The 6,536-nt window shown below is 35.4% G+C and overlaps 1 pseudogene; it reads left to right on the top strand.

Annotated features, from left to right (window-relative positions):
* Positions 1–235: 235 nt before the first annotated feature.
* LOC102824635 overlaps positions 236–6,536 on the top strand; it is a 30,034-nt pseudogene continuing 23,733 nt past the window's right edge.

Below are 6,536 nucleotides of genomic sequence, written 5' to 3'. Positions count from 1 at the left end.
GAAAGAAAAAAAAGGAAGAAATGGAGATGAGAGAGGACATCTTTCTTCAATAATAAACTTTTACGCAAAAGACCAAAATGGCCTGTTTTCTTCATCCTTCACTCTGTGGCGTATAGTTGGGCTACTGTCTTGCTCATAATCTGTAAGATCCACAGCAAAGGACATCATGTCGGGAAGGGTGTGTATAGTTGTGGAGAACACAGATTTGACAATTTTCCCTAGATAATGTCAGACTATGAGCAGTCTTACCTCACAATCCAAAACCAAGAGAACAAATTCTAGATCTTTCGCTGTAAACAGGTAATTATCTAAGCTAAGTCACACCTGAAAATAAATTTTATTTGGCCATAGATGTCCATAAAATTTTGAATTTGTAGTAAATATTTAAAACTTCAGAGATTCCACATCCAAAATATTCACGTTTATGACTTCTCTTAGAAAACAAAAGCCCTGACATCTCCAGCCTATAGACAACTGTAGAAGAGTGCGTCCTTCCTTATGAAGAGAGGACTGAGCCTCTCCCTCTCATTTCACCCCCATAATGGCTGCTTCTTGCATGTATGCTCTTTTCCACTATTCTAAATTCCTAGCTAGAGCAGCAACACTGACAAATCACAAAAGCAAAAAAGAAACCCTGAATGATGAGTTCCTTGTCTAGCTCCTCCCTCATTCTCCATTGTCTACTGAGAACATATTTTGTGTCAGGTGATAGAAAAAAATCTAAAGCAAACAGAAAAAATAAAGAACATACTCCTATTGAATTTATACTCTAGTTGAGAAAAATAGACAATAAATCAATGAATAATAGTTAGCTGTGACAATAATAATATCTAGGATATTTGGAATGTTTTTAAACTATTTCACACATATTAGTCCCCATAGCAACTCCACAAAAATAACTGTACCTCATTTTCAAATAGTAAATTGAGTCATGGAGATAAGAAACTTGTGCAGTTATACAGATAATATGTGGTGAAGTGATAATGGACCCAGACAGGCTGATAGGCTTCAGAGGCAAGACTTAACCTCGGTGACATCCCCATTAAGTACTAAACAAAGTGTTGTAATAGGCTGATGGAATAGAGAGGAACTGGGCAGTTACTTTAGCATTAGAAGTCAAGATAAGTTTCTCTCAGGAAGTGATATTTAAGCTCAGATCTGAAGGATACAACCATACAGAAGCTGGAAGAAGAACATAGTAGGCAAAAATCAGCTGCCATTAAAATAATTCATACTCATAGTGACCCCATGTTGAACTGTGCTTCATGGGATTTTCAAGGCTTTGACAAGTCAAAAGAATACTGCTAGGCCTTTCTTCCAAGCTGCCTCTGAGTGCGTTTGGACCACCAAATTTTAGATTACTATGTCAACACTTAACCATTTATACCATAATAGACAAAGGGAATAGTTAATACATAGGTCTGTGGTTGGAAAGAACATGGCTTGAAAATGAAATGAGGTAACATATGTGGCTTTAGTTTGATGAGAGAATGAAAGCAAGGATAACAGAGAGATAAAAAGAGGTAAAAATCCACAGAATTGTGATGGCAAAGGAATGACGTTCTGTCTAGACTTTATAAATCAAGCTGTGAGATTTTGCCCTTATTTCCTTCGAGAGTTATTGGAGGATTTTAGATTGAAGGGTGTTGTGAATTGAATTGCATCCAACCATAATGTGTGTCAGTTTATCTAGGCCCTGATTCTCAGGGTTGTGCCGTTATGTCATGATACAACTTGGTGATTATATAATGATGCAAACATTCCTCATGTTGTACGTATCCTCCATTTGTGATGTGTTGTAAACGCTGATCTCTATGTGTTAGTCAGGAGCACTGATGGCACTTTATGATAAATACTGGACTGCTAACCACACGGTCAGCAGTTCAAACCTATCACTTTCTCTCAGGAGAAAGATGAGGCAAATCTCATAAAGATTTGCAGCTTCAACAAACCTATACACAATCACTATGAGTCTGAATGGACTAGAAAATATTTAACAACAACAACATGTGTTAATAAGGCAAGATTAGTCTGTTAATAAAGATTAGGTTGCATTTATTATGTTAATGAGGTAAGATTAGGCTAGGATACAAAATAAAATGGAAGAAATACACCAAGTCACTGTACCCAAAAGAAATGGTCAATGGTCAACCATTTCAAGAGATAGCATATGATCAAGAGCCAATGATACTGAAGGAGGATTTCCAAGGTACATTTAAAATATTGGCAAAGAACAAGCTCCAGGAACTGATGGAATACAAATTGAAATATTTCAACAATCTAATGAAGCACTAGATGAGATATTCACTCATCTATAACTGGAAAAGATCTACTTACATGTGTGCCCATTCCAAAGAAAAGTGACCCAGTGGAATACAGAAGTCATCAGATAATATCATTAATATCTCATATAAGTAAAATTTTGCTGAAGATAATACAAAAATGGCTGCAAACATACATCATCAGATAACTGCCAGATGTTCAAGACTGACTCAGATAGGGATGTGGACAGAGGATATCACTGCTGATGTCAGATAGATCTTAGCTGAGCAGAGAATAACAAAAAGATGGTTACCTGTGCTTTACTGACTATGCAAATTGTGTGGATCATGACAAGTGATAGAGAACATCGCAAAGAATGAGTATTCCAGAACACTTAATTGTGCTCATACGGAACCTGTACATAGACTAAGAGGCAGTTGTTTGAACAGAAAAAGAGAACACTGTATGGTTTTAAATAAGTGAAGCTATGTGTATGGTTGAAACCCACCAGCCTCTCTGAGGGAGAATAATCTAGGCTTTCTGCTTCTGCAATGGTTGATGGCCATAGAGACCCTATACAGGGTTGTTATGAGTTAATACCTACTTGTTGACACTTAACAGCAACAGCGATAACAGGAAGACTTTACATATTGACCTTCATTTATGTTTCTAATTTCATCTCTAACCATTTCTCATTTATATATTCTGTGTTTTAGCTCCAATATTAGAGTTAGTACCTAGTGTTTCACTGATAGACCATCTATTGGACAGAAAATGAGGAGGGAAATCCTAATGTAGTATGTCTGATTTTTTGCCAATAAGTTCCAGTGAATGGAGGTCACAGACAGGTTGGCTGGATTACTAACCAAAAGGTTGTTGGTTCAAACTCACCCAGTAGTGATATGGAAGAAAAATTTGCTTCTATAAACTTTAGAGCCAAGAAAACACTATGCAGGTCAGTTCTACACATGGGACCACCATGATTCAAAATTAATTTTACAAAAATTGTTTTGTTTTTTGGAGGTAGTTTAAATATTTCCACCATAGCTAATAATAAGCTATTATCACTTAACAATCATGCTGCAAACTTTCTGAATATTTACCAATTTTCTTTTATGAGCCAGTTTCACCCCACATACTTGACTTTCTGAAACACACCAGGTCCTTAAATAACATATCTTTCTACATGCATTCATTTGTCTGTAAAAATTACTGTAGACCTATGGTTAAGAGCAGAAATGGTTGCTTCAGATAGACTTGCATTCAAATCCCAGCTTTGTAAATCACTAGTTTTGTGATTATAGGAACAAATCTTAATTTCTCCAAATTTTGATAATCTCCTATGTAACCTGCAAGTGATAATGGTTCTTACCTTCATGTGTTGTGTAAAGGATCAAATAAGATAATATAACAAAAACATTTAGCAGAGTACCTGGAATATTTTATTATGTAATTTTGTTATATGTAATTTTATTACACATTTTCTTGTTTACCTAGTAGTGCTATAACAGAAATACCACAAGAATTTGCATTTTAAAAACATGGATTTATTTTCTCACACTTTTGTAGTCTAAGAGCCCAAGTCAGTGTCTTAGTTGTATAGATCATTTCTCTGGGCCCTCTTCTACTTTCTGCTAACTGCCAAAAATCTATGGTGTTTCTTTGCCTGGAGGTGGATCCTCATCTGACACTTGTCTTCTTCCTCAGTATAGGTCTGTGCCTACTCTGCTCTTATAAGTCAGAAATGATTAGACTTAGGACCCATCCTGCTCTAGTATTTTGTTGATGTTGTTGTCAAGTGTCGTTGAATTGTATCTGACTCAAAGCAATTTTGTATAGTGTTTCCAAGGAGTGGCTGGTGAGTTGGAACCACTGACCTTGTAGTTAATAGTCCAGTGAGTATCCAACAGCATCACTCCTCCTATACTATAAACTCACCAACAAAGTGAAAATAAAAGCCTTATTTATTATTAGGATAAAATTCACACATAAAGGCCCAGGGCTTCAGTATATATTTTGGAGGGACAAAATTCATAACATTCGTATATTCACATAGATAGTCTCTAGCTAGGAGCTGGGAAGAGCTATAAGGTTTCTAAATTTTGCTTTTAGTAACTCATTTTTTGAGTTAGAATTATTGTCTGTCCTCTGCATCTTTAAGCTGCCTTCTAGAATCCATACTAGCATCTCTTTCTCGTATGAGGTAAAGGAATTGCTCCATGATGTAAGGCAAGTAAATCCCCCACCCCTCTGTGGCAGCCTGTGTGTTGCTATGACAGTAAATGCTATGCCACTGGTATTTCAGGATCAACCATGTTGGAAACATTTCACTGTAGCTTCCAGACTAAGACAAAATATGACAAAAGGTCTGGTGATCTAATTCTGAAAATTATCCAATGGAAACCTTATGATCACAACAGAACACTGTCCAATAGAGTGTAAGAAGATGAATCTCTTAGGTTGGAAGGCATTCAGAATACGCAATGGCCACAACAATGAACTCAAGCATATCAACAATAATGAAGATGGCTCAGCATTGAGCAATAATAGCTTCTGTTGTTACCAAAGGCACTCCTCAGTTGGAGCTGATTTGACAGCAACTAACAACAATATAAGGACAAATAGTGGCTTAAAATATTAGCATGCATTTTATAGTGGAATTTCTTAATGAAAGCAAGAATTTAAAAAATGTACTACTGGATATTTTTGCCATCCTACTTTATCTTGATATTGGAGATTTTCTACATTTTTCTTTAAAGGCAATGATAGGATATCTCCAACTAAACCTTAGCCTTCTCCAGTCAATTTTTATTGAGTAGAGTCCTATGCTCAACTAATACTAATACTTAGTTGTATCAACACAGGAAAAAGCTTTATCTGTCAACTGTTAAAAACATGGGTTCTAGTCACAAGTCTGTTTTATCTGTATGATCATGTGTACATCTCAGACTTTCTAAGATCAAAGCTTACCATATCATAATGAATTCAAAGTCTATGCCTGTTCTAAAATTCAATGATTCTACATTTAAAAATACACATTTCTAAAGCACCTTCAAAAACAATGGCAGTAGTGGGGGGAGGAAGACATTTGGCAAAATTCTTGTGAGATTAACAAATAAATTTAGGCCTCTATAGAAAATATTTTGGACATATTATCAGGAGGGACCAGTCACTGGAGAATGATATCATGTTTGGTAAAGTCGAGGGTCAGAGAAAAAGAGGAAGACCCCAACAAGATGGAACGGCACAAATGTGATGGCAATGGGCTCAGTCTTAGCAATAATTGTGAGGTTGGCCCAGGACCAGGCAGTGTTTCTTTCTGTTGTGCATAAAGGTCATGATGAGTCAATACTGACTCAATGGTACCTAACAATAACAACAACAATAGCAAATTAAAGCAGAGTACTGAAGTAATTATTTGAATAATTCAGAAAGAAAATAAAACAAAACAAGAACTTGTGGTTCTAAAGTTATCAGCAGTCATTAGAACTGCCATGTGCTTTTGTATTTGCATTTAAGAAATCATCAAAATTGTAATTTTCTTTATATTCAATCTTTACTGAATCTAAAGAGTTTTATAACAAAATCTTACTTAAAGTATTTATCTAACTGTATCATATCAAATGTGTATATAAGTAATCCAGGTGTGATTGCTAGTTTCCTAGCAAAATCTAGAAAGATATTTAAGAATCACTAGAAATAAAGAAGCCCTCCATCAGAGTAGAAACTCCATTCTACCATTTCTTTGAGCGTATTTTGTACTAATCAGTGTCTATGGGTCTAAACCTTAAAACACTGGCCCTAAAGCATGCATCCAATTTATCCTCTTTTTTTTTTTTTAACTCAAATATTGACATTGCCATGTTCTAAATCTTTTTGATGTACTGCCAACACATTTAAGGGAACTATTAGTTTAGTTTCTGAAAGCTAATGTGGAGACTATAAAGTACACTGAGCCATTTAGCCAAGGAGACTGGAGTGGCTATGTGTTCCTCTTCAACAATGCAGAAATGGAGCCTCATAAGCTTTTTATATAACCTGGTTAAAAATTCACCATGACCAGGATCAAAGGAATTTTATTCCAAGTACATATTTCAGGTGGCAACAAATAATAAGTTACCAACCTCACTTATCTCCAGTTCAAAAAAAAAAAAAAAATTAGTATATTATACGGATCTGACGGTAGTAAATTTACATTTTAGAACAAGTGCAATTTAAATTATCAATCACGTTATATTGACTGGGTCTTGTAAATTATTTATCAGTTCAGAAAT

The sequence above is a fragment of the Chrysochloris asiatica genome, unplaced genomic scaffold, assembly GCF_000296735.1.
Source record: "Chrysochloris asiatica unplaced genomic scaffold, ChrAsi1.0 scaffold00149, whole genome shotgun sequence".
NCBI lineage: Eukaryota > Metazoa > Chordata > Mammalia > Afrosoricida > Chrysochloridae > Chrysochloris > Chrysochloris asiatica.
This window is presented reverse-complemented; position numbering and strand designations above follow the sequence as displayed.